The sequence below is a fragment of the Dermacentor albipictus genome, chromosome 3 (assembly GCF_038994185.2).
Source record: "Dermacentor albipictus isolate Rhodes 1998 colony chromosome 3, USDA_Dalb.pri_finalv2, whole genome shotgun sequence".
Taxonomy (NCBI): Eukaryota; Metazoa; Arthropoda; class Arachnida; order Ixodida; family Ixodidae; genus Dermacentor; species Dermacentor albipictus.
Genome location: NC_091823.1, coordinates 89437471 through 89463239, shown reverse-complemented (window position 1 = coordinate 89463239; position 25769 = coordinate 89437471). Strand labels below are relative to the sequence as shown.

General features: G+C 47.0%; 1 protein-coding gene, 1 long non-coding RNA gene and 1 other non-coding gene across 3 annotated transcripts in view; 2 read left to right on the top strand and 1 right to left on the bottom strand.

Annotated features, from left to right (window-relative positions):
• Window positions 1-20639, bottom strand: part of LOC139057471 (transcription factor Sox-5-like) — an 884741-nt gene extending 864102 nt beyond the window's left edge. The window contains exon 1 of the mRNA XM_070535789.1: window positions 20159-20639. The gene's annotated coding sequence lies outside the window, so the exon portion shown is untranslated. The remainder of the gene's footprint in view (window positions 1-20158) is intronic.
• Window positions 1-23834, top strand: part of LOC139057472 (uncharacterized) — a 159133-nt gene extending 135299 nt beyond the window's left edge. Inside the window, exons 3-4 of the long non-coding RNA XR_011512811.1 lie at window positions 23351-23455; window positions 23713-23834. This is a non-coding gene — a long non-coding RNA (uncharacterized lncRNA). The remainder of the gene's footprint in view (window positions 1-23350; window positions 23456-23712) is intronic.
• Window positions 13017-13088, top strand: TRNAT-CGU (transfer RNA threonine (anticodon CGU)). Its single transcript has one exon. It is a non-coding gene; the product is annotated as a tRNA-Thr (tRNA).
• Window positions 23835-25769: the final 1935 nt, after the last annotated feature.

Sequence of the window (25769 nt, the reverse complement as noted above, 5' to 3'; positions counted from 1 at the left end):
AAAGAAAGAAAGAAAGAAAGAAAGAAAGAAAGAAAGAAAGAAAGAAAGAAAGAAAGAAAGAAAGAAAGAAAGAGACGTGCCAGTCACGTGAATGAGACTGAGCAAGGCCCGAAAGGCTCGGCGATTTTGTAGACTCACCGCCTGACGCCGGCAGGTAAGAGCAGCAGCGGAACTGATCATGTCACCGACTTTCTTCACTTAATTTTTGCGCGAAGGGCGTTTAGTGAAGCGCCGCGGCTGCGGAGAATGACGCGCCGTCAGGAGGAAACGTGAGGAGCTCCGACCGAGCGGGCAGTCGAGAAATGTTCGGGGTGAAGTAGTTGTGCGCGCGTCTCCGCTGTACAGAACCATGCCGGTAGCCTCTTCGACGATATGAAGCCTCCCTTTCGAAGCCAAAACTACTTGTATGCCTCAATAACGGGAAGATCATTCTTTTTGAAGAGGTATATTCCTTTTCTTCTTTTTTTTCGTATCAATCTATTTCACTCGAACCGTGAACACTTACGCTTTTAGTACAGCCTAATTTTAAGGAGCCCGGGCTCACAGAAAAACTTAAGTTTCAGCTCGGTTTGGCTATGCAGCGTGTCAGAAGGTAAGACGCGAGAGCCGGCCGCCCATATATACTGCAAGGAATTATAGGCTGCGTACACACATTTCACGGAAACTGATACTTTTTCTCGCAAGTTCTGCGCTTCGTGAGCTTTCGACTCCCAGAGAGAACATTTTGTTTCCGTGCAGGCCTACTTTGCCAAGTATTTATTTTCCGGGAATATGTCAAGAAAGCTTCATCCGCACTTTAGCTAGCTGAACTGAACTAAAATGAATGAATCAATAAACTTTGCTAAAGCATGAGATATCTCATATCTCAGGTGAATTAGAGAGTGGACAAGGAATACACATGAATGCGGGGCCTATACAATAAACTCCAGCGTTTCACCTTGACTGAACTATAAACGAGATCAACAAGCTTGTTTCTTTGCTCATCCGACTGCCAAAGCTTATACTTTCTAAAGAGCAACGCGAACGTCAGAATCTGGTCGCCTGAAGCAATGTGTTTTTACCAGTACTTTCTCCAGTCTAATGACAATCGTAGACCTTGCCGTGTTTCAAATTGTCTGTCGAGGAGGTGCAGGTACAATAAATAGCTTGGTCACCACACTGGCCAATCACAGACAAAACGAAGAAACTTATGTTTATAACGGCGTTCACATCATGGCACAGGGTAGGAGAAAGAAAAATCGTCTCAACGTTTCGGCTGTCCACCTAGGGTCGAATTCACGAAGACGTTTGTTCGTAAGCGCTCTCCATCACTGGCCAGCCGCTTTCACTAATACTGCGTCCAACTTCGCGACTGACTGGAATATGCTCTTACGAAGATCTTTTAGCAGAAGACCGTTTTGCGAATACGGACCCAAGTTTTGTTTATTTCTTTCGGTACGTCCGGCCGTTTGTTTGTTTGTTTGTTTGTTTGTTTGTTTGTTTGTTTGTTTGTTTGTTTGTTTGTTTGTTTGTTTGTTTGTTTGTTTGTTTGTTTGTTTGTTAGCTGCATAGGCTTGATTATTCCTGGTCACTGCATAGAGCGGCAGCCGGATCTCCAGCAGCCTGTTTTCCGAGGAGGTTCCCGTCACTTCACATCAACATGCATCTCCTACATTCTCTCTCACATAAATTTCTCGAATTAGAGGATGAACACGGATATCTGAATCATGCTTTTCTTTTGCATACAGCGCCACTGTGATGTGACCGTGCACACGGGGCCCGTCCTGAAAGCAATAAAACTGCACATCGTGCACTGAACAAAGCAAACAATTCTTTTTTTTTGTTTGTCAGCGGCCGATCAGAATTCTCATTAGACAAGAAAAAGGCACCTCCAAGGGGTCTCTAGTAACACTCTGCGACTTCATACCGGCAACATGACACCGCAGTCCTCGCCTCGAATGCATCCCGGTGCTCACACACGGGGAACTTCAGCTCTCCAAGACAATGAGCGCCAGCGCGCGCACGGTCGCTCAGCGCGCGTCTTCTCCATCGGACGTGGCCACGCACAACCGACGAAGGACGGCCGAGATGAGAAGGTCCCCCGCTGGGTCCGCTTTCGAGCTCGCTGGGTGGCCGGACAGCACGAGGCGCGCATGCGGCACGGATACCCCGCGGTACTACGCGCCGGCGCCCCGATCCGCCGCGTCACGGCGACGACGACGTCACCGCTCCCAAAGAAGCCGCCGCTCGCGTCCATCCCGCAACGCCACGCCCCTGCCACCCGTCTCCGCGGCTGCACCCCCCGCCCCACGCCTCCACCTCCCCCACCCCTTGCCATCCCATCACGAAGTCCGGCCGCGTTGTTCTTTTCGCGCGTGGACGACAAGGCCTGCCTGTCACGCCGGCCCATCCGCGGAAGAACGCTGCGGTTTCATCATCGGCCGAGGAGCGTTGTTTTTCGCGCTGCGCGGCCCGTCTTGTCTCGCCGGCGCCCGTCGGCTATCCGGTGTCCAGCTGTTTTTTTTTTTTTTTCGCCTCATCCTCGTAAACGCGAACCAACCCTGAAGAGAGGAGTCGGGGGAAGCGAATAAAAACAAAGCGCGCGCCTGGAATGAAAGAAAGCGAGTGCCACGCCGTCCGCGGTCTACGACGCGAATCCCGTGAGGAGGAGAAGCAAGGTGAGAGGGTCGACGAACCAAAGTACCGCGGGGAATCCCCTTCTCACCGGCCTTTCACTTCCACGCGCTAGACAGAATCATGCAAAACAACCTGAGGTTTCATTTCCGAGATGCAAACGAACCGAAGTTAGCGCATGCGCACAGTGCGCGGGTGTTTCGGTGTCGCGAGATTGCCGCAAAAGCTGCGCTGACCTGAGATGCCCACCGCAGTTGGCTGTGGTTGTGGTCAAAGGCACATGAGCACGGGTACACGATACACTTACACTATTGTAGTCCAGTTACAAAATGACAGCACGACGTAGATGGTAGAAAATGAAGGCGAGGGTAACCGACCTCTGAGAGCGCCCTTGGTAAGTTCGATTTGAACACAGGTGCAGCACGTCCACATTTGCTGGCCAATCACTCTCGTTGGACCGTCGCAGCCTCCGAATAATCTGTAAACCTCTCTAACTGTCTCGCACTCGTGTATTTGTGGGAAAAGCGCGAGATCAGTCGAGGGACGTGAGAAAAATCATGGACAGTGGTCGGGAAACAACGTTGTATAGTACTTGTGTAGAAGGCTTTTTGTGAACTCAGGATTTAGATTTCGGTTTCGTGGTCGCCTGTCGTTTCGGGAGTTTAAAGTAAGGTACACAACGTTTATAGAGAAAGAGCGGTACAGTCAGCACGACAGGCTGGGATCCAGGATGAATTCTGCTTCTACCACCATGCGCGGACTTTATCTTTGTGTAAGTGAATTCTACGAAATGTGTTAAATATTTTCTTTCTTTCTTTCTTTCTTTCTTTCTTTCTTTCTTTCTTTCTTTCTTTCTTTCTTTCTTTCTTTCTTTCTTTCTTTCTTTCTTTCTTTCTTTCTTTCTTTCTTTCTTTCTTTCTTTCTTTCTTTCTTTCTTTTTGTTACAGTGGGATTGACTAGAGGCTAATTTTCACTTTTCTCGTATTTCCGGACGCACTATGCCACTTTACCATGCCTTTTACTTTTCATGATAGAGCGAACGAAACCGAGGATCATAAGCAGGTGGGTACATGAAGTGATCAACGCGGTTCGTCTTCGCCAAGGAGAACGAAAGTACCCCTGCCGACAACCCGTGTTGAACCACTGCTGATCAGTAGATTTGAGCGCGAATTTTCGAATTAGCGTTTACCTAGAGTCGTGCGCACATTCGACATTTCGAACACAAATTTGAACAATTCAAATACGAAATTCCGTACAATCCTTGCTATTCCCTTCGTATTGGATTCGAGAATTCACTATGCGAAGTAGTTCAATATTTGTTGCGTTCGAATACTGTAAGAGCCAACAACACTTCTTGCAGACACGACAGGTGCGAAAGACTGGTGAAAATGGTGATCTAATTGTTTGAACGATTCCGGCGCAGGTGAACGGGCGGTTGTTGCACCGACGATCCAGTTCCAGAACAAACACATGGAGGAGGTCACTTGACAGTTACCAGTCGTTCAGCAAGCGTGTCCCGTCCCGCCTTACACAGCCTACGATTTCGCTGTCTCTATTATACAAAGCAATTTATTATCTAGCCAGTCTGAATATGTCTGCATAGATTTCTTCAGGACGACGCGCGGTGCTGTAGCATTGCCCTTAGCTCCTTCAGCCAGCGCTACACTCTATCACATGCATCTGGAACGTGCGGTATTACTCTCATTGTAATCGTGCACTAGATATGACATTACTTTCGTTCGTTTATTATTTTCAAGCTTCTCAGTTGACCTGACATCCATTAGTTACCGCGATTACACGTATCAAATAATGTAATCAAGCCTATTTGTTGCCGAACAGAAGTCCTCAGAACTTTCATCTTGCCTTTTGGTTTCTTCTTCTTTTTTTTTTCTTTTTAGATAGATGGCATATTCGATATTCCAGTCTATATTCGAAGGTCGTTTTTCTCGAAAATTCGTATTTGATTCGATTTGAAAATTTCGCTATTCGAACGCCCCTAACATTGAAGTCAAGGTAATCTTCAATAAAACTGACAAAAAGAGCCCCAGCCTGGTTTGCTTTACTCGGTACCCATTGGGAGCCTCGCTTGTACTTTTTCCTGCAAAAACGTCAAGAAGTGATCGAAATCCGCAAGTAGACTTCACAGGTAATCTCTGCTCTGCACTTTTAAGAGCAGCTATAGCCGATCCCTAATAAAGCCCTAGCTCTGCGAGTCATCAAATTTCAACGAAATACTACCCTCATAGCCAAAACGAAAACTAGCACTTAGGGAAAACTATTAAAAAATTGTTTGATTACTTAAAGTGCCAGTTTTCCATTTTTTTTTTAGTTCGCTGTGGTGTGGTACGCAGTGAACAGGCGCCCTGCTTTATAGTCGCAGCAAGAATGAGCTGCACCACACACAAACATAAATGTTTATGACGTTTATTCATTAAATATTCACGTAACCTTTTGGTCACGTAGCTTTTCGGCGCCTGTGGGTACTGAATAAATAAATAAATAAATAAATAAATAAATAAATAAATAAATAACAATAGCGGCTGAAATTGTGATTGTCGTGGACATTGGTTCCATGAGTTGGTAGAGCTGCTACGGGTAGGCATAAATAATGGAGTGGTTCCGAAAACGCAGTCTCTTTAGAAGTAAGTTTTGCCCTAAAGTTGATGCAAATGAAATATCATAATGTTATTGGCGTCAATACGACAATCGTTTAAGGGTAAACAATTTTGCATGTTATGATACAATCGTAGACGCTAAAGGGCCCTAGGTTCTTTCTTGTGACTAAAACCTATATTATAGTGTTGCTGTAAGAGTTGTGTATTTTTTTTTTCATTAAGAAGACTTAGAGAAAACATACTGGCGTTTAATATGTGGTTACCAAGCGGTCTCAAGGTGCCGAAATTCAGAGAAATCGTGTTTCACGAGAGAACTAAAGGTTTTGTACATTGATGTGAAGCGGCGCTGCATAATAACGAGAGAGAAGACAAAAATAGAAAGAACAAACTCGAATAGGCAACCAGTTGCGCAAAAAAAATTTCTGCCAATTCTCCTGCTTCGCTCACAACGCAGCACCGCTTCTCATCAAAGAAAAACCAACTGTCTCCTCCTCAAGCATATATGCCCTGAAGACGTCACGTGAATATTAAATGCTTAATGCCACACGTACTGCTGCACTCGGCGCTGTGTGCGTGTGCTCTGCGCGTTAAAACGTGAACTGCCTCATCCCCGCAGCGGTCCTTTTTTTTTTTTTGGTAACTGCAGGACGTAAAGCACGCTCTGCCCACGAGGACACAGCAATACCAAGAGAACCGACATCCAGCACAGCCGAGGAACAGGCCGCATGTCACCGCAGACGCAAACACAAAGACAGAACCTCGAGGCACGATGAGCTGCACGACCAACGCTGCTGGCGATGCAAACATCAAGGAGCTGCCGGAATTGAACCCGAAAAGACACGACCCATCGATGAAGAGAAGGCAGAGGGGCCGATCAAAGCGCACAAAGCTCGCTCAACGGTTGCAGCGGCGCCGCTGGAGCCACCTCAACGATACAGATTCACGCGCCCAGAAGAGGGAGAGAAACAGCACAGAATGGCCAAGATTAGCATGTCAAAACCGTCAGGGGCCGCCGCCGCCGAGGCTGACACTGCGTCGAGCTTGATCGAGCCTCGAGCATTCGACGTTCGCGTCAAACGGTGCAGACAGGCCGTGTATATTATAAGCACGCGCGAGGTCTTCCGAGGGCCGGGTCATCTCTCACGCGCGCGTTAGTTCGCTCTTGCTTCTTGGCTTGCTTCTTTGCCCTTGCCTCGTTCCCTTTGCACGTCTCCCCTTCGGAAAGCTGGTATCTTTTCGAAGACAGCGAAATTGCGCTCTCATCTGCACGGCGCGTTTCTCTCTTTGATACTTCTGAACGCATGCGAGCCTCGGTAGCGTGCGGAGGACCCCTCCTCGCTGCCACAGGCCATTTGGAGGGAGATCCCGAAGAGGGCTGGCACCGGTGGCCGCAGTGATGAGACCGCAAAGCTGACGCGATTGTGAGGGGCGCCCACTGCGCTTTGCGCGAGGCATACGTACGTGCCCGGACGTGCTGGAATGCGACGCTTAAATAGCTGCCAAATGGACGAGAAAGGTGCCAGAGGTAGATCAAAAGAATAGTCAGCCCTAGTTGAGCGAAATTCTGAAGACCAGAGAAAACCTTCGTTGACGCTTCCTGGAACTGTAGCATGGCTACTGTGTTGTTTGTTGAACGTCTTCATGGCTGTTGGTGGAAGCTTCGAATTAAGTGTGCCGGAAGGGTGTTAGGTAGCGGGGAAGGAAGTGTTGAAGCCCGATGCTCTCTTGAACGTAAACAACAGCTCTATCAAAGTGCTGCCGCTCATAAAAAAACATAGAAATGGGACACGAAGAGAGATACGCATCACCCGCCGTGGTTGCCCAGTGGCTAATGGTGTTGGGCTGCTAAACATGAGGTCGCGAGATTAATTCCCCGACACGGCAGCCGCATTTCGATGGGGCGAAATGCAAATACGTCTGTACTTTGCTTTAGGTGCTCGTTAAGAAACCCAGGTGGTCTAAATTATTCCGGAGTGCCTCACTACGGCGTGCCTCATTATCATATTGTAATTTTGGCATGAAACCCCATAATTTAATTTAATTCTTAGAGATATGCAACGTGAACAGCAACTCATTTGGTACGGTCATTAATCACGTGATTATCTCGACTTCTCTCTGTAATGGTCATTTGGCTTTAATAGGGCATGCAAGCCAATTCTTCTTCCCCTCCCTTCTCTCTATGAGTGAGTGAGTGAGTGAGTGAGTGAGTGAGTGAGTGAGTGAGTGAGTGAGTGAGTGAGTGAGTGAGTGAGTGAGTGAGTGAGTGAGTGAGTGAGTGAGTGAGTGAGTGAGTGAGTGAGTGAGTGAGTGAGTGAGTGAGTGAGTGAGTGAGTGAGTGAGTGCAAATGTAGACCTTCAAAGGAACTGTGACACTAGTCCCCAAGGAAGATCGCCAAGCAATCTTTCGCCTTACATCACCTCTATTCCCCTCACTTCTTTCATCCGTGATACCGCCATTCATGGTCGTAAACTATACCATTCGTGTACCTTACCGCCGAAATAATGACGCGGCAGCAGCTGTACAGGCCAATGCGCGCCACTGCATTCCGCCATCGCAGGTGCGGCAGCGCCTTCGGGCACGCCAAACTCTGCGAACGCTGCACAGAAGTTCACGGGAGCCCCTTGTAAAACGTTCAGTTTACCGGTGACACGTACACGAATGAAAGAGCGACGAGCGGGCCGGCACGTCACGCTGTGTGGTGGTTTACGAGTCGGAGATCGTTGCGCCTTCATGCAAGCCGCAGATATATGCTGCCGCTTATAGGCACCGTGCTTGCAGTCCTGGGCCTTTGACGCTACCGCCGAGGAAGTGAAAAGGCATTCGATCATTTTATTTCCATATTTCAGGTACGTTATTCATGACGTGTCGTATGTCGTCACTATAGAATGGCGGCTGTACTGTTCAATGGTCGCATTCCATGCACGCGACAGTGCAACTCTAAACGCATAGTGGTAGCATGCATGGATTGTTGTAGAGGAACAGAAGATTGGGATTACGAGAACTTGTGTCTGACAGCTCGGGGCAAGCGAGGTAGTGAACTGCGAAGTTGAAACCCCGAATCAAGCAGAAACGTACTTCGCTTTAGTGCGCGCACGCTTTCGATGCAGCTAGAGCAGAAGTGGCGGAGCATCAGCAGACTGCCCACCTGACGATCCTCGTCTGCTGACTAGCCGGTATATACCTGCTCGGACAGCGCCCTGATAAGCGCGCTTCAGTTGCAAGAACATTTCCTCCCCCTCCTGTTCATAGGTGTGCTTTGCCTCGATGCCTTAGAACAGTGTTAGTGAAACTTCCCTGCACGGTGTGGAAAGCGCCCGAACGGACGCACCGACAAGGGCGGTATACATATACCGTCCACTTGGCTTACCGTGTGCTACAATGTGTGGTACTACATTTCCTGCTAGTCCCGCGTCCAAGCGTGATCAAGCGTGACACAGCGCAATGCCGTGATTTAGACTACCCCTTATAGCCTGACATTTTTCTCAAACATTGTGAAAGTTTGTGGATCCTTCGCAAGGCGCTAAGTGCCGCCCGATGAGTGCGTGAGAAACTTGCATGTTTTCTTTTTATGTTGTTCTCCACCTTTATTTGTATTACATCCTTCTTCACTCGTCCTGCCCCGCCCTTTTACTCGCTCCTGTTTTCCATTCACAATTTTTCTGCACTTGCCTATTCTCTTCTCGACTTGGTAGGCGTTGTGGCCCTACAGGTGGCAGTTGCCAGCTAGCTCTCTTTCTCTTTTCTGTGACTGCTTTACGTAAGCAAGCAAGCAAGCAAGCAAGAAAGATAATAATAATAATAATAATAATAATAATAATAATAATAATAATAATAATAATAATAATAATAATAATAATAATAATAATAATAATAATAATAATAATAATAATAATAATAATAATAATAATAATTCAACTTATCCTTTACAGGATCCGTGAGAGTTATCTTTCTCTTGAGCTTCGCTGCAGCCAAAACGGCGACAACATGCGCACCAGGGCTATGCCCTTACGCACCGCGGCCGGATACAGGACGATTTGCATGTGCGACAGCATTCATATCTCTTGTCCTTTTCCACTGATCCATGGTGAGTTCGATCGCAACCAAGTGGTCACTCTGTAGCAAGTGCTACCATGGTCACCGTGATCTCATATAAGAATCTGCTCTATAAGAATTTTCCATCACGTGAACATAGACTGCTTCGCCTGTTTATAGACTTCTCATATGGAGGACAGAAATGGTGCCCATTGTGTACAGAAAGAAAGTCAGAAACAAGTATATTTCTTTAGGTCTATTTGCTGTTTATAAGTCTTCAAGGGCCGCTCCGACTGTGGAAAGTCTAAAACTATAATTGACAAAAATGTGTAAAGTTATAGTGCTGTGCAGGTGTTTGCAATTGACCGTGACCGAACCAACCGAACCAACTAGAATATCGCCTAACTCGGCGAACGTATTAGATTTAATCTTGACTTCAAGCCCCGACCTTGCTTCTCCGGTAATACATCTACCATTTATCAGTGATCATGCGCTGCTCACCTTTACTCTTTCCATACCTTCTGTTCAAACTAGCAAAATGAAGAAGACCATACACAACTACAAGAAAACTAACTTTGACGCCATAAATAACGAGCTAGGTGAATTTAGTGCAGTTTTTTTTTATGCTTTTATTGACCGTTCTCTCCAGTCTAACTGGAACATGTTTGCAGCCGAAGTCGAACGCCTAACAGCAAAATACGTTCCTGTCCGCACAATAACTTCTAATCCCCAGAGACCATGGTACAATAGCCATTTTCGACGTTTATCAAACAGGAAAAAACGCTTTTATCGACTAGCCAATCAGCCACCGAGTGAATCACGCTGGGAAAAATATAAGACTGCTTCTGATGAGTGCGTAAATGCATTGAAGATCGCCAAGGTCAAGTTCCAAACTATATGTCCTTCCATCATTGCTAAGCACCAATGTATCCAAATTCTGGCACCTATAATTAACCGTTCTGCCGACAATAGCATCATATTGAATGATCCTTCCGCTGAACCTGTTCCTGCTCACTCTTGTGCTTCGGTTTTAAACACAGAGTTCGACAAAAACTTCTCACCATTATCTAGCTCCCATTTACCTTTTATGAGTCGGTATAATTACTTAGTCATGGATCCCATCGTCATTGATACATATGGTGCTGCGCGACTCATTTACAATTTAAAATACCAGACTTCCCCATGTTACGATACTATAAGTCCTATATTTTTGAAGAACACATGTACTTACAGTTCCGTCATATTGACCAAACTTTTTGAACAATCACTGAACTTTGCCTGCACAATGGAAAAATGGGAAGGTGGTTCCCATCCACAAATCAGGTGTTAAATCTTCACGCGCTAATTATAGACCAATATCTCTCACCAGCAGCTTTTGCAAAATGCTGGAGCACATCATATATAGTAATCTGGTTAATTTTTTCGAAACTTCATTTTTCACGTCAGCGCAGCATGGTTTCCGGAGAACATACTCGTGCGAAAGACAGCTCATCTTGTTTACGCACAAGTGACAATGCATTCTAGATCAATCCTCATTTGCCGACTGCATTTTCCTAGATTTCTCTAAAGCACTTGATAAGGTATGCCAAAAGCTATTACTATACAAACTAAGCCTTCTGAATCTTGACTGTAACCTGTTAAAATGGATAGAATGTATTCTAACCAATCGTTTTCAGTTCGTCAGTGTTAACGACCGTAACTCTGCTTTCACTAAAGTATGTTCAGGTGTACTACAAGGTTCTGTACTAGGTCCTTTTTCATTTCTTATCTATATTAACGACCTTCCATTCGATATATCCTCAAATATTCACCTTTTTGGCGACGAGTGCGCTGTTTTTCGCAAAAGAAGTAACTCCGATGACATAACTGCACTGCAGGCCGATCTAAACGTTATTTCTAGCTGGTGTAAGAAATGGGTAATGGAACTTAATATTACCAAATGCAAAGTAATAAAAATATCCCGAGCGGCTTATGCCTTACATAAGTATTACCTGGATAACCTTGCCCTAGAATCCATTGACAACTGTAAGTACCTTGAAGTTCATATTACGACTAACCTGTCATGGGCTGTTCATACTAATTACATAATTAACAATGTCAACCGGACGTTAGGTTATTTGCGCCGAAATTTTCATTCCGCTCCACCAACTTTAAGACTACTGCTGTATACGACACTAATACGCCCAAAATTAGAATATGCATCGGCTGTTTGCGATTCATGTCAAGTTAATTAATTCTCTTGAACTTGTATAAAATAATTCCATTCGTCTCATTTTTTCTATCTATAATAGAACTGCAAGCATAAGCACTATGAAAAGTAACCTCAACTTACTGCCATTAACTTCTCGCCGAAAAATATCCCGTCTAGCTCTGTTTCATAACTTATACTATCACCCTGTACTACGAAATGATTTAATTACGCCACCAATGTATGTTTCTCATCGCGTTGATCCTTCTCTCAAAGTAGGGTTTATATCGTGCCACACCAAAAGTCGTTTTCAGTCATTTCTTCCGCGAACATCTCGGGAATGGAACCACCTTCCTCCAGACGTCATTACTATTACTGATAACAATGCCTTCAATTAGCACTAGCTAATATTGCATAAGTAGCCGCCATTTTGTACTTACCAAACATTATTACTGTCTAGTTTTCCTAACCTGACTTTATGTTCATTTCACTTGTACCTTAGCTAAGATTGTATATTATCAGCAATGATTATTTCTTTTTATTGTAACAAACTGCATTATTGTAATCTTTTGAAACTGTTCATACCACTCACCTCTGCAATGTCGCCTGGCCTTGAGGGTAATACAAATAAATAAGTAAATAAATAAATAAATAAATAAATAAATAAATAAATAAATAAATAAATTATTCAATCGTGTCACTTATACATAAACGGGACGACCTCAACGAGCCTTTGAGCTAAACCTAAAGTGTTGGAGCCTTACTATAAAGGCGTTCTTGCGTTTGTTCTGGTTTTCCTTCTGTGTAAACACACTGAAGTCAAAGTATCAAAACCTCTCTGGATGATCTTTGAGCAACGCATATTTAGTTATGAGGAGGACTATTTCAGCTTGTTATAAGCGAATTAGACCTCGTTGTTTTCGCTGAGTCACTCACAAGATTATCCGATCGACCTTCAGAATGTTTCGGAATTTCTGACGTTCCCGAGTCGTTTATTATATCCAAACTTCCAACTAGCTTCCACGGCTAACTCATTTTGCTCTACAACTTTTCTAGCAAACCAGAACCTGAATAACCACCCCCGCTTAGCGCAATATATGTCGATGTAAACACTGATATCAGTGAACCATGTTTCTCGTGTTTTTGACAAGGCCAGTCATGTCCCGAAATGTGCATGGAAATATAAAGTATACAAATAGCATTATTAAAGGGAAAATCTGACATCCACCCGTTCGTAGCAATAGCTACAAAGGAAATCCAAACGGGTTCCTCGAAAGAAAAGCATCACATTTGAAGAAAAATTCGTCCTCGTCCGGGACTCGAACCCGGAACCACCGCCTTTCCCGGACAGCCGCTCTACCATCTGAGGCGGCTAACAGACGGTAGAGCGAAGACGAATTTGTCGACAACACGAAGCAAAGGCAAGAGTTGCGGTCTCATCACTGTCAACATTGCAGAAAGGATGTTCCACATCCACCGCCAAGGTTTGTGAGTGGTGGCGCTGGCTAACACTCCTAGGGTTCTACTAGGAAACATGAATACCCAAGAAAGTGGATGGGGAAACGGCGCCGCGGTAACTCAATTGGTAGAGCATCGCACGCGTAATGCGAAGACGTGGGATCGTTCCCCACCTGCGGCAAGTTGTTTTATGCGAAGCATATTACGAGAGCTCAACCCAGCTCCTCAGGCGCGGCGGTGTCGCCTTGAATACCACGTGACACCGTGACGTCACGACAGAGGAGAAACGGGGCTCCAACTCGCGCCGTCGCTCGCGGCGGTATATAAGCAGCTGCGCTTGCCTCTGTTAGACACTCACGAGGTGAGATGCCTCCTGGAGACAGAGCTGCTCGTTGGAATGAGAAGCGAAGGTTGCGGCGTGCTACAGAGACTGATTTTCTAGGTGGCTTTGGCTCAACTCTTGCAAGATGGGCAGGGTGGGAATCGAACCAGGGTCTCCGGAGTGTGAGACGGAGACGCTACCACTGAGCCACGAGTACGATGCTTCAAAGCGGTACAAAAGCGCCTCTAGTGAATGCGGTGTTGCCTTAGAAACGAGCTGTTTCTAAGGCTCAGGCGTGCGTCGCTTGCTCAGGCGCACATTTCGTTGCCGCGCCGAACGCTGCGTTGCTCGACGCTCACCGCGTCCAATGCGGGGCGCGTAGTCCCTGCGCCGTAGCCCATTGTCTTACACCCCTTGGCGGGTCGACGGGAACTCTATCGCGTTCCACTCTTGAAAGCGAAGCAGAGTAACGCATGAGTTGTTTCTTCGTCTAGCCGAACCAAATATAGCCAAGCAACAGCAGTTCACCAGGCTAAACAGTGGTTCAACAACTAAAATAAAGGCTAGTATGCTTCGCATCCTGGGCTTAACCTTACCTAAGCCACAGCCATTTTTTTCATCCAAATTCATTTCCATTAATTTATCATTTCATTAGTTCATTTATTAAGCACAAGATTTTTCTCTATGTTGTCCTTGGGGTGAGTGTTTGTTGGCTTTTTATGATATAAATGTTTCCTGTGGGAGATAGCACAATTCTAGTCGATGAGCTGGTCGATGAGTGGAAGGGACGGGCATTACTTGCACAAAATTGAAATGAATAATTGATTAAATAATAAATCACTAATTAAGTTTTAACTAATTACCTTACAATTACAATGTTGCTCATGACGCCACACTTGATGCGCCTGAATCGCTTGGTCTTGGTGGCCGAGTGTACCGATAGACCCTCAACTACTTACACATGACATTCTTTTTTGTGCAGGCCGATAATGGTCCGACCTCTGAACCCTACGCACGCCGTTGTGTTCCCCTAGATGGCGTCTTGAGCCCCACACTATTTAACCTTGGTTTTGTCGTTCTCGTGGAACACATATCAAGTTCTGTCCAAATATCAATGTACGCTGGTGACATAGCGCTGTGTGTGTCACTTTGTGTCTTCTTTTGTCCCGTCTTTTAATCGCGCTACCGTACACCCCTTGAAGATGGTGACATCTGAGTGCGAACATCGGGTGCAACACCTCCTCAAGTGCGCGCGAGGCTTCAAAAAGCCTCGACTTCCATATCAGCGTATCTTAGCAAACAAGGGCGCCAGATTTCACCTGAGAAATGGGCGCTGGTCGCGTTTACGCGGAAGCTAATGATGTCCGGCGCCATTTCTCTCAATGTGTAGAACCTCTGCTGCACCAGGATGCACATATTTATTAGGGGTAATCATTGATCGATACCTCAGCTGTAGTCCTCATGTGGCTTACCTGAAGAAAAGTCTAACGGTCATTTCACACGTTTTCAAGTTTCCTGGAGGGAAAACGTGGGGTATGTCAGTACGCGCGATGTTACAACTCTACAAGGCGCTGTTTTTCGGCTATCTGAGGTATACCTTACCTGTACTGAGCAATACCTGCAGAAGCAACGACCGCACAATCGAGAGTGCTCAGGTGCAGGCACTCATCGTCGTCTTGGATTGCCGCGCTGCACATCGGCGTCAGAAACAAGAGCGATATCTCAAGATTACCCAGTCACAACTCATATCACATTCGAAGTGCTCAGAGCATACACCAGGCAGATTGCCCGAGCTCCTTTCTACCACCTCGCTGCACTGCCGATAGACCGGCCTAATGCCTCCTTTTGCCAAGAGACATCGGCGTACCGTGACTGCCTCCCTAGAGATTGTACGCCTACCGAGAGGCTCCTTGCACCTCCTTGGTGTTTGGCTTGCCCACAAGTTTGACTCTTGTTACAAGGAATTCGAACGAAAACAGGACTCTCGTCGCCAGCTCTCAAGCGGCTATCTCTACTTATGCAGCATGATAAATACACGGAATATCTCCAGATTTACGCTGATGGATCGACTACTGTTGACTGATGTACAGGAGCTGTGGTCTTCCCCGAAAAAGCCGTTCATCATCAGCCTGGTTACACCCACTGCAGGGCAAAGGCCTCTCCCATACTTCTCCAACAACCCCGGTCATGTACTAATTGTGGCCATGCCGTCCCTGCAAACTTCTTAATCTCATCCGCCCACCTAACTTTCTGCCGCCCCCTGCTACGCTTCCCTTCCCTTGGGATCCAGTCCGTAACCCTTAATGACCATCGGTTATCCTCCCTCCTCATTACATGTCCTGCCCATGCCCAAAAGCCGTTACCGGTCAGTTAAAATTACTCACCGGACAACATCGACTGTTGCGGAGTTCGCTGCACTTCGCAGCGCACTTCACATGATTCATGAAGATCTACCACGAAGCTGGATATATTTACTGATTCGAAGGCAGCCCTGTGTTGTTTGCTATGCGCTCTACGTCGTGGACTACAAGGCCAACTTGTGCTGGAAATAAACTAGCAGAAAAAGGACGTGCATCTCTTTTCAGTGGCTCCCAAGCCAATGCGGCATCATGAGCGACGAACATGCCGATGAAGCTGCTAGGAGGGCTCCCGAAAATGCTGGAAAGGAACCCATCCCGCTTCAAAACTTCACATATTCGAGCGTGATGCCACACGATCCACGAGGAACACGCTATAGGTTTCAGGCATACTCGACTGCACCGCCTGGACCGATCCTTCCGACTACGTATTCCATCTTGACTTTTCCGAATCCAGACAACAGTACTTTTCCGTCTGTGGCTTGGAGTACCTTTTACGAATGTATTTGCTTGCCGCATCAGAATGGGTAAACATGCTGCTTGCGGCAGCGAGGAAACAATCGAATATATCCTCTGTCATTGTCCCCGCTACAGCTCCCAGAGACAGTCGCTCGTGACGGAGTTGGCACGCGTCGGGCAGATGGTCTGAGCAGATGATTTCTGTGCAGATGATTTTAGAGTGTCGGCTGATAGCGGTCTTCACACCAGAAGGCGATGAAGGCACTACTGAAGTTCCTACGGGGCCGGCGACCTGCCTGAACTACTGTGATACTCCCGAGTTCCTTCGTGTCAGTGTGCACGCGTGTGCATGTGTATGCGTATGCGTTTGTGTGTGCGGGTGCATGTGCATGCGTGCGTGCGTGCGTGCGTGTATGTATGCGTGCGTGCGTGTGTGTGCATGCGTGTGTGCATGCGTGCGTGCTGGCGCGCGCGTGTGCGCGTGTGTGTTTTCCTTTAATTACTCTCTCTTATTATGCGTGTGCATTTTTCTTTACCTTTCTATCTCCCCCCTTGCCCCTTCCCCAGTGCAGTGTAACAAACTGGATAGCTATGTTTCAGTTAAGCTCCCTGCCTTTCGCATCTCATTTATCTCTCTCTGTCTCTCTACGCTATCAAAAACAACCTTCATGTCACAGAAGGTGCATGTTTTAATGGTGATACACAGGTAACATTTAATTAACCACAACGGGTCTTACGCCTTCGCACCTTTCTGCGCATTGTCGTGACTGTGCTGTCATCCAGCTTTTGAAAGTAGTATTATTTAAGTAGTATGTTCAGACACCGTGAAAAGCTTTCACGTGAATTAACGAAGGCTTATCACATTGGAAAGAAATGCTCACTAAGTGTTAGTCAGCCATCCATTTCACTGCAAGATAGCGAGGCTGCCTTCTTAGATCTTGGGATAAAGTAATTGAATTGCCGCGTGCCATTTGTTACGGTGGATAATATCTGCAGTTACCTCTGTATCACCGTAAAAACATGCGCTTCAGTGATACGAAGGTTGTTTCCGATAGTGTATCAGCGTATGCTGGAGGGGGAAGGGGGTCCGGGTAATGTGATGCGTGGTATATATTGCATGTTTCCTTTCAATAAACTTCAGTTGTTATTCGGCGCCATACAGCGTCCCCTTGTATTCCTTTTGTCCGTGTCTGTCATGTTGCAGCTACCATGAAGCTCTATATTTCCAATTTGGTGGAAGTATAGGTTGAGTGATGCACAGATATGAGTGATGTACAGGTGAAGATTAAGGTACGCGCATTATTTATGGTTTATGGAATACAATTTTTAAACACGCGCTCCGTTGCGTTATACGGCGGGTTTTGTGAACAGCGTCGGAATGTTTGCCCACTTGGGAAAACAGCAAGTCACCGACTTTATACTTGGTAGATATATTAAGTCGTTATGTCTGATGTGCAGACAGTTAAAGTGTGTGCATTAGTTACGCCCTCTGTAGTAAATGACTTAATGCACCAGGCTTGAAAGCGGCGTTTTACCCGCCGTGGTTGCTCAGTGGTTATGGTGTTAGGCTGCTGAGCACGACGTCGCGGGATCGAATCCCGGCCACGGCGGCCGCATTTCGATGGGGGCGAAATGCGAAAACAGCCGTGTACTTAGCTTCAGGTGCACGTTAAAGAACCCCAGGTGGCCGAAATTTCCGGAGTCCTCCACTACGGCGTGCCTCATAATCAGAAAGCGGTTTTGGCGCGTAAAATCCCACAATTCTTAAAGCGGCGCTTTATGCGTGTTTTCCTTGTGTTGTTGGAGAACAACATGTAACATCGAGCTCGAACTTGCAGGAAATGGAGGCCATATGACATACGCAGGCAGAGCTTTAAAGTGTTGCATTTAATTCATTGAAAGAAAATAACACAGATACACGAAATAAACGGCTTCTCTGAAATGTGGGCTGCGATTCTTCAGTTTCGCACGAGTATGACGTGCCTTTTTTTTTATAGCTCATCGTTCATGTTCAAAGCGCTTGCATCTCCCACAGCAGACAGTGACGTTTGTGTTTTATGCAGTCAGTTCCGCTACAACAAACGTTTCCCTGAAATAATTATAGTTCAACACTGTAAATGTGTAACTCCTCACACTTTTTATTGTTGTTTTCGTGTTCTCTTCATGGTTTATGACTTCTCACAAGTTTGGAAGACATGACTGCGGTGGTTTTTCGTGCACGAATATATATGAAAGGCCGTGCTTCGAGGATTACTTTACGTGGTGTGACAACGGAAGCGACAAGAATTATAGGCGCTTTCGCGGGCACCTGCGTCGTGCCATAGGTTGTGATAGTGCAAACGGGCCGCCTAGCTGCGTAAGCCATAGTTGTTGCTTGCCCGCTTCCGGACAAGTTGATTGACTTCGCAATACAGCAATTCCGCGGCCGTGTAGAGAGCACGCTGTTCACCTCTGGTCGCTCCCTTGCGTTGTATCAAGATAGACAAAGTAAGCACGTTTGCATCTGACTACGACAGTGGAGCCTGATATGGCAGACCATGGTAATAATTATAATATATGGGGTTTTACGTGCCAAAACCACTTTCTGATTATGAGGCACGCCGTAGTGGGGGACTCCGGAAATTTTGACCACCTGGGGTTCTTTAACGTGCACCTAAATCTAAGTACACGGGTGTTTTCGCATTTCGCCCCCATTGAAATGCGGCCGCCGTGGCCGGGATTCGATCCCGCGACCTCGTGCTCAGCAGCCTAACACCATAGCCACTGAGCAACCACGGCGGGTGGCAGACCATGGTATGTGCGTGCAGTTGACAGCAGGCACGAAAAGTGTTCTCGAGAACGTTTTGAGCTGGTGGCCGCAATTTTGCGAAAGCGACATGCTTTAATCTGAACATAAGGTTTCCTGCTTACATGGTGGTCTATCACGCAAAAAGAAAGGATTGCGCCACATCACCACAGTGAATCCCGAGCTGAGTTTGTATATCCTGAGTCGACTTTTTAACCTATGCAGCGGCTTGACACTCACGTCACCCCTAAGCCTCCCGGTTCGACATAAAATGGCGAAATGTTCAGAACAGCGGCGAGTCGAAGAGGTTGCACGAAGAATTCGGTCGCAAATTGGTCACATTGGTGGAAAAACGACCAGTTTGGTGACGTAGATGGACCGATTTTCCAGCTCCGCGACTGCAGGTCGCGAAGCTGCTGAGCTTATCAGCGGCGCCGAAAAAAGGACGTCGCAATACGATGACGGTTATTTGGCGTGTGGATGACGGTGCGAGCATAGTGCGAGCAGACGTCAACGACACCAATTGCGAAACATTTCGGTGTGGCGACGGCCAGCTCGCACTTGGCGTTACATTGCATCGGGCGCCGTGAGAGCTCCTTGGTCGCAAGTTGCGATCGCTCACGCGCCCTCTGCCTATCGCCAGTGGGAATGCTGCCTTAGAAAGCTCACCGAGCTAACTGCCAGTGACATTTTCGCGCCAGCTGGCAAGGACAGAAGGGAGCGCGACAGAGACGGGGCCCGAACACGGACGATGTGTGTGCCCGACCAGAGAAACGTGACCGGACCACAATGATCCCACGGAATTTCGGTTGAGATTCCATTGGATCGCGATCCTTGGAAGGGATCCCATGGCGATGACACCCTGGGATCGGTAATGGGACAGTAAATAACGCTAAAGAAAGTTTCCGTCATATAGGGGTTAGACATTGTTTCGTTGTAGGAGCACTGGGGGACCAGTGCTCAGTAACACTTGAGCTTTGCTTACCAGCAATGTTACCTTTCGCGGAAAGTTCAGGTGTCCGCCTGGAGGAAGATATAGTTACGAGGCCCGCGGCATGCGATTCCCCAACTTTAAGAAGCACCGTAAATAAGTATATTCGATGTCGCACTTTGCTATAAAATATATGCGAAATTGGGGAAACAGACGTCGCGATGACAATTGCCTTGTCATCGCCACGCAGCTGCACAGCAGGGTAATTGCGAACGCGGTGGGCAGCTAACGTGCCTCGTGCTTCTGTTTTGAAGCACATAAACGTTTTACATTGGGAAGGCGTGTAATCCTTCAAAGTCACGAATAATCACTCGGTCACATGAAAGGTGAAGCTTACCGATTATCGATCCTCTAAACCACCAGCCACACTGTCAGTCAAGCACAAGATCCGAACGGCTCAGAGGAACCAGACAGCAAGCAAGCCGCCGAAAAATCCTCGCGTTCGGCGCAAACCACTCACACAGTTCCAGAAGAAGAAGCACCAACAAAACGCACTGAAAAAGCACACCACACCTAAAACGATAGCTGTCAAAGGACACAATATCACGCTGTAGCTCGGCACGTTACGGCGAAGATCCGAGTCATCACTGCTGCGTAGAGGAATGGATGAGGCATGACTGGCACGTTTGTCACACTCCTGTACGAGGACACGTTGTCACGGGGCGCGCGGAATTCATCGAAGAAAACGCGCGAACGAGCGACGACGAACAACCACGCGCGACGCCGATCTCTGCCTCCGAGACCGGGACAAGTAACCGACCGACGGCGGGGGTGTGCTGGCCGCTGTCACGTGTTTTCGGTGCGCGGCACGCGACCAGCCCGGTTCGGCCCGTTTGAAAACTCCTCTCAAAGTGAGCACAGCGGCGGCGCGCACGCCATCTGTGCGCAGGCGGCCGAGTCTGGCCGTGCTTGCCGGACCGGCCTATTGAGGAGATGAATAGCTCGGCGACGAGCGGCGGCGGGCCGCCACGAGAAGTGGCCTCGCGCCGCTGGTTCCTTTGTGTCGCCAGATTCTTTTGTACAAGTCGCTTTTCCTTTCTGTCTTTCTCTCTCTCTCTCTCTCTTTTTTACCCTTTATCTTTTATTCTACATTGCGGCGATGGGCGGCACGAACGCTTTCTGCGTTTCGGAGGTTGGCGTGAACGCCCAAAAAGAAACGCGCAGTAGTAAAGCGTGTCCACGCGCGCGAGCATTTTCTGCTGGCTTTGCATCCCCGTTTCGTTGCATGAGCAAACGGGGCCAGCGGACATGGTTACATGGTTAGACACGCGCGCCTGGTTCCTTTCGTATCGACTGCGCCTTTTCCGTTCGTGTTCTTATTATATATATATATATATATCAAGCGAAGAAAGGGAGTTAACCGAGGGACCCGATTTTTTATTAATCATAACATAAGAAGCCAACAAACAAAGACGCCAAGGACAACGCAGGGGAAATTACTTGTACTTACTAAAGAAATTAGAAACTAATAGAATGTATACGCTTGACGCTTGACACTTCCCTGCCATGACAGTTCCTGCCTCTTTCCCCCTTTTTGCAGCAACATGCGCGAGGGTTCTCGCGCATGTTGCTTCTCAGTTGTTGCTCCCCAGTTTGTTATATATATATATATATATATATATATATATATATATATATATATATATATATATATATATATATATATATATATATATATATATATATAGTGTTGTTGCGAAAGACGTTTGTGAAACGAGATCGAGGAGGAAGCCACAGGGAAGGGCCAGCCGGCGCGGAGTGCAGCTGAGCTCACACGCGCCCATTCTAATTCTTTCTCTGGCACAGTCGCGAAGTTCTGCGACATTTTCCCCCGGGACAGGCGAAGCTAGTTGAGCGAGCTAGGGGGACCTGTGATAGCACTGCTTGAGTCTGGCTACGTGACCAACGTGCGTCGCGCGTGAATGCCGATTACTTGCCGTCACTTTGCAGAGGACATAGTTCACATCGCTCAAGCGAGCGAGTATAACGAATGGTCCCCTGCAAGTGGCGAGAAACTTGCGGTATAATCCCATTTTGCGAACAAGTGTCCACAGCCAAACATAGTAGCCGGAAGTAAAGCTGACGGGGATATGACTGGTGTCGTAGCGAGTTTTGTCTAGTCTTGTGAGGACAAATATAACGTCCTAAGATGCGCCAGTGGACGTGCTTCTTCAGCACGACAATATATTCTGCGCTCATGAGAAAAAGTGCCGATGAACGTTTCCTTGTTCTCAGATGTTTTATTAGTAAGTGTGGAGGTTCAAATGCATCCCACGTGGGTGTATATAGTATGAAGAACTTTATTTAGGTCGTGAGTGATCAGTCTGGGACTGATGCGGGCCACTACCACGTCGGTACAGAGAGGCCGAGCCCCTCTGCCGTCACACGGGCCCTCTGGACAGCCCTGAGTTGGTCCGCCAGCACTTCACTGTGCAGCATCCGCTGCCACCACTGTTCACCTCGAGAACCATCACCGGCCAACGCCTAGCAGCGCCAAAGCAAAACGGGAATAATCAGGATTTTCATTTCCCTACTTATGAAAATGCGCGTGCAGTACGCACGAGGGATCGAACAAGGCGACATAATATTCTGTCTATAGTTCTGTTTAGAAAAAATTCAGCTGGACTGATCATGCAACGCTTAGAAGAGGTCATCAATATTTAATTATGGTAATCTCCATGACAAGCTGAAAAACATGAGGTTACGCAATGAGTCCGAGTGGCAGGTGAATTGATTAAATCAGGAAAATTACGCGTTTGTATTGGATTGGTTCGGTTCACGCAAACGAGGAGTAATTGGAGACCTGTCGTGTGAGACTTTTTAACGCACTCATTACACATTACACGGGTAAAATGGTCGTTCGCTGACAATGATGACACAAACTGATGACTCTTCCTGAACTCTCCTATGCGGGCGCGACGACTCGTGGTCCGCCGTCTGTGCTTCCTTACAATCTAGTCATATCATGCACGTAGCCGTTATCAACTGCTATTTACGGACGCAATTCATCTGTCTTGCGCGCCTGTTCGCTTTGGCGCTTCCCTTACCCTGGCGCACTCTTTCAGCAAGCATTTAAAGGAGCAAGAGGCTGACGCGCCCTAGAGAAGCATCTTAACGGTTAGAGGCATATAATAAAGTTTCACCATTATTTCCGCGTTGTCGTTCGAAAATCATATGCACGACCTTCCCTCTAATAGTTCTAGCCTAAGCAAGCTCTTCCAACTTAGGCACAAATGTCCGACTCCAATGCCAACTGCTTCAACTGCAAGGGCTCGTTATATCACTATTATAAGGCAGAAATAATCAGCCGGCGGTGCGTTTTGAAAAGTCACTTTATTCATTTTTCAGGCACTCGACGAGTGCAGTCTAGTGGCGTCCTCAGACCAGTGCAACGGAAGTCAGCGTGCAAGAAGAGTAACACATGAAGTTTCAAAGAGACCTGATGTATTACTGGATGGTCGGATAAACATCTATTGAATTCAAGAAATATAATGACGCGAAAATGTCAAGGGTGGTTTCTTTATTTCAGGACTCCAGTATAGCCACCGGTGCTCACCCAGCTTCATTCAGAAGACTCTTTTGAATCTCCAGGTCAACTCGGGCGAGGATGGCCTCCCAAAGCTGCCTCAACATCGTAAGTATCAGAGGTTATTGTGCCTCCATTGGCTTGTTCTGGCATTCCCGTGTTGCCTGAATCTTTCCGTTCACAGAAACAGACGCGCGGTTTCACTCTTGTTGACCGCGTGGAACATTATCTAGCTTGGCTCTGCGTCAAGTATAACTGGCGCTACGCCGTTAGGGATTGTACCTCTTATGCACAGCGCCTCAAAATCATGTGCCGCATGGCAGACAAAAAAAAAACAACCTTGCTATGCCTTGTCTTTCTTTCAGCCCTTGCCGTATAAGCCGCGAGCGCCCACAGAAAAGTCACATTAACACCGAAGGAGGCATATCACAAGTCCTGCTTTTGTTGCGACCAACTAGCAATCACTCAGACCAAGCATGATCGCCCACCGACGCCAAACGTGGAACAAGGTATACTTCGATTGCTGTGTACCTGGTCGTAGCCTCCAAGAATGACAGAGAGACGTACAGAAGAACCAAAGCTTTAAATCAAAATAAACCAAACCTTCTCTTCGAAATCACAGATATGCGTGCTCGATGTGAGAAACACAGCCAGAAAGGCGCTAATTTACTGTTACAGAACGTGAATGCAGAAAACATATTACACATATGTCACGGCGCTACTAACGTTCAGGCATCTGTCATTTGGAAAGACGAGACAGTTTATAAACAAATGGACAAGCACTATATTGAGCGTATGCAAGGAAAAAAAAATTACGCGCCAAGTTGAAGCAAGTACACAACATGCAGGAAAGTCATGCAGAAAGTCTAGAAAGCTCAACTATATAAAGACAGACAGCACAGCCACAAAAGTAGCAAGTTTACCGGGTCATGCACAACATGTTTAGCCAGTCAACGCTGGTGCAGTAGTCATCAGGTGAGAATGATCGACGCTGCTGTGAACATGGGCATTGTGGAGACGGGAAACGGCCGCCAGTTGTTGTGGTGTTCGCCAGCCGGAAGCTCGGGCACGGCGCTGGGGACTTTGTGCCGCCTGGGTTGGACACCCTTCCGACGTTCTCCAACCGCAGGCTGCAGGAAGAAGTTAAGCGTGGCGTTGATCCCAGGTGGGTGCGTGGAGCGGCCTTGGGTCAGGAACTCGACAGGCCGCTACTCCCGCGCCCTGGACACCTTCTTCTCCGTCTTCCTCCACGTCTGCCATGATGGCCGTCTCCCTCCGGACTCCCTCACGCCTGCTTCTTTTTCTTTTCTTTTTTTCTCGCAGCACGTAAACACGTGCCGAAGCACTGTCGGCACTCTTTTCGCAAGGTCGTTGTCGTTGTCGTCCGTTTTTTTCAAATACTGTGTCGCATTTCGTAACTCCGCGCACATAATCACACATGTTTTGACGTTAAATAAAAACGCAGATATGCTTTATGTGATGATAAATGAACCATACAAACACATGAATACATTTGAACAAATTGATCGGCAAACAGTGCTAGTAACGCCTGTCAAAACGAGCGAGAAATTCTTGATGTAATTATTTTATTTACCAGTGTATTAGAGCAACTCATGTCGATGTTTTAAACATCGTGTGGAATGTGCGAACAAAGCATTTGACGGCCAAAATGTCGCCTGGAACGTGGTGTGTACAAAGCAGTATTTGTATGGGTTGGGTAAGGCCTATTATTACGGTTTAAAGTGGCTAATGTATTGCACGACATACCGTTGTTTCTATATACCTACGTATCAATGCTGAAGCTTAATGACGGGTCTTAGCTTTAGTGGCGTAAACAAATGCACTTTATGAGTTTCGAATGGAACATTAGTGACCTAATACATTTCAACTCGGAGTGTACTCCGTCGAAAGAAAGTGCGTCAGAACCTTCTCTCTCCGTAAAACTTGGTGACCGCCATAGTTTTGAGTTTTGAGCCTTACTTTATTCGGTCCCGAGTGCTTGACTGACAGCAATGTCTGTTCCTTTTTTTCCCTTTTTTCTACGAGAAGCGCCGTCGCCGCAGCTTGAGTGGACCAAACTACCCCTAAAAAGCTAAGGCAGCAGAACGGAACCGCACAGAAAATCCGTGTGCGGCCTTACATAAGTGAGGCAACATGTACAGCCTTTGTCAAAAGTACACAAGCTATTCCTTGCCTTCGCCATATATGTATGTCTTTGAGCTGTGTGTTATGGTTCCTGTGGTGTTTCTGGCTCTCCAGACATCTGGATTGTAAGTAAGAAAAGTCTGGCCATTTTCTAAGCAGTTTGAACTTAGGTAAGTCGTACCACATAAATTTTCTCAAAGCGCCTACAGCAGCACGGCGGTCGCAGGCAACATAGTCTGTGTACTTCTGACAAAGAGTGTGCATGTGTTTTTACACA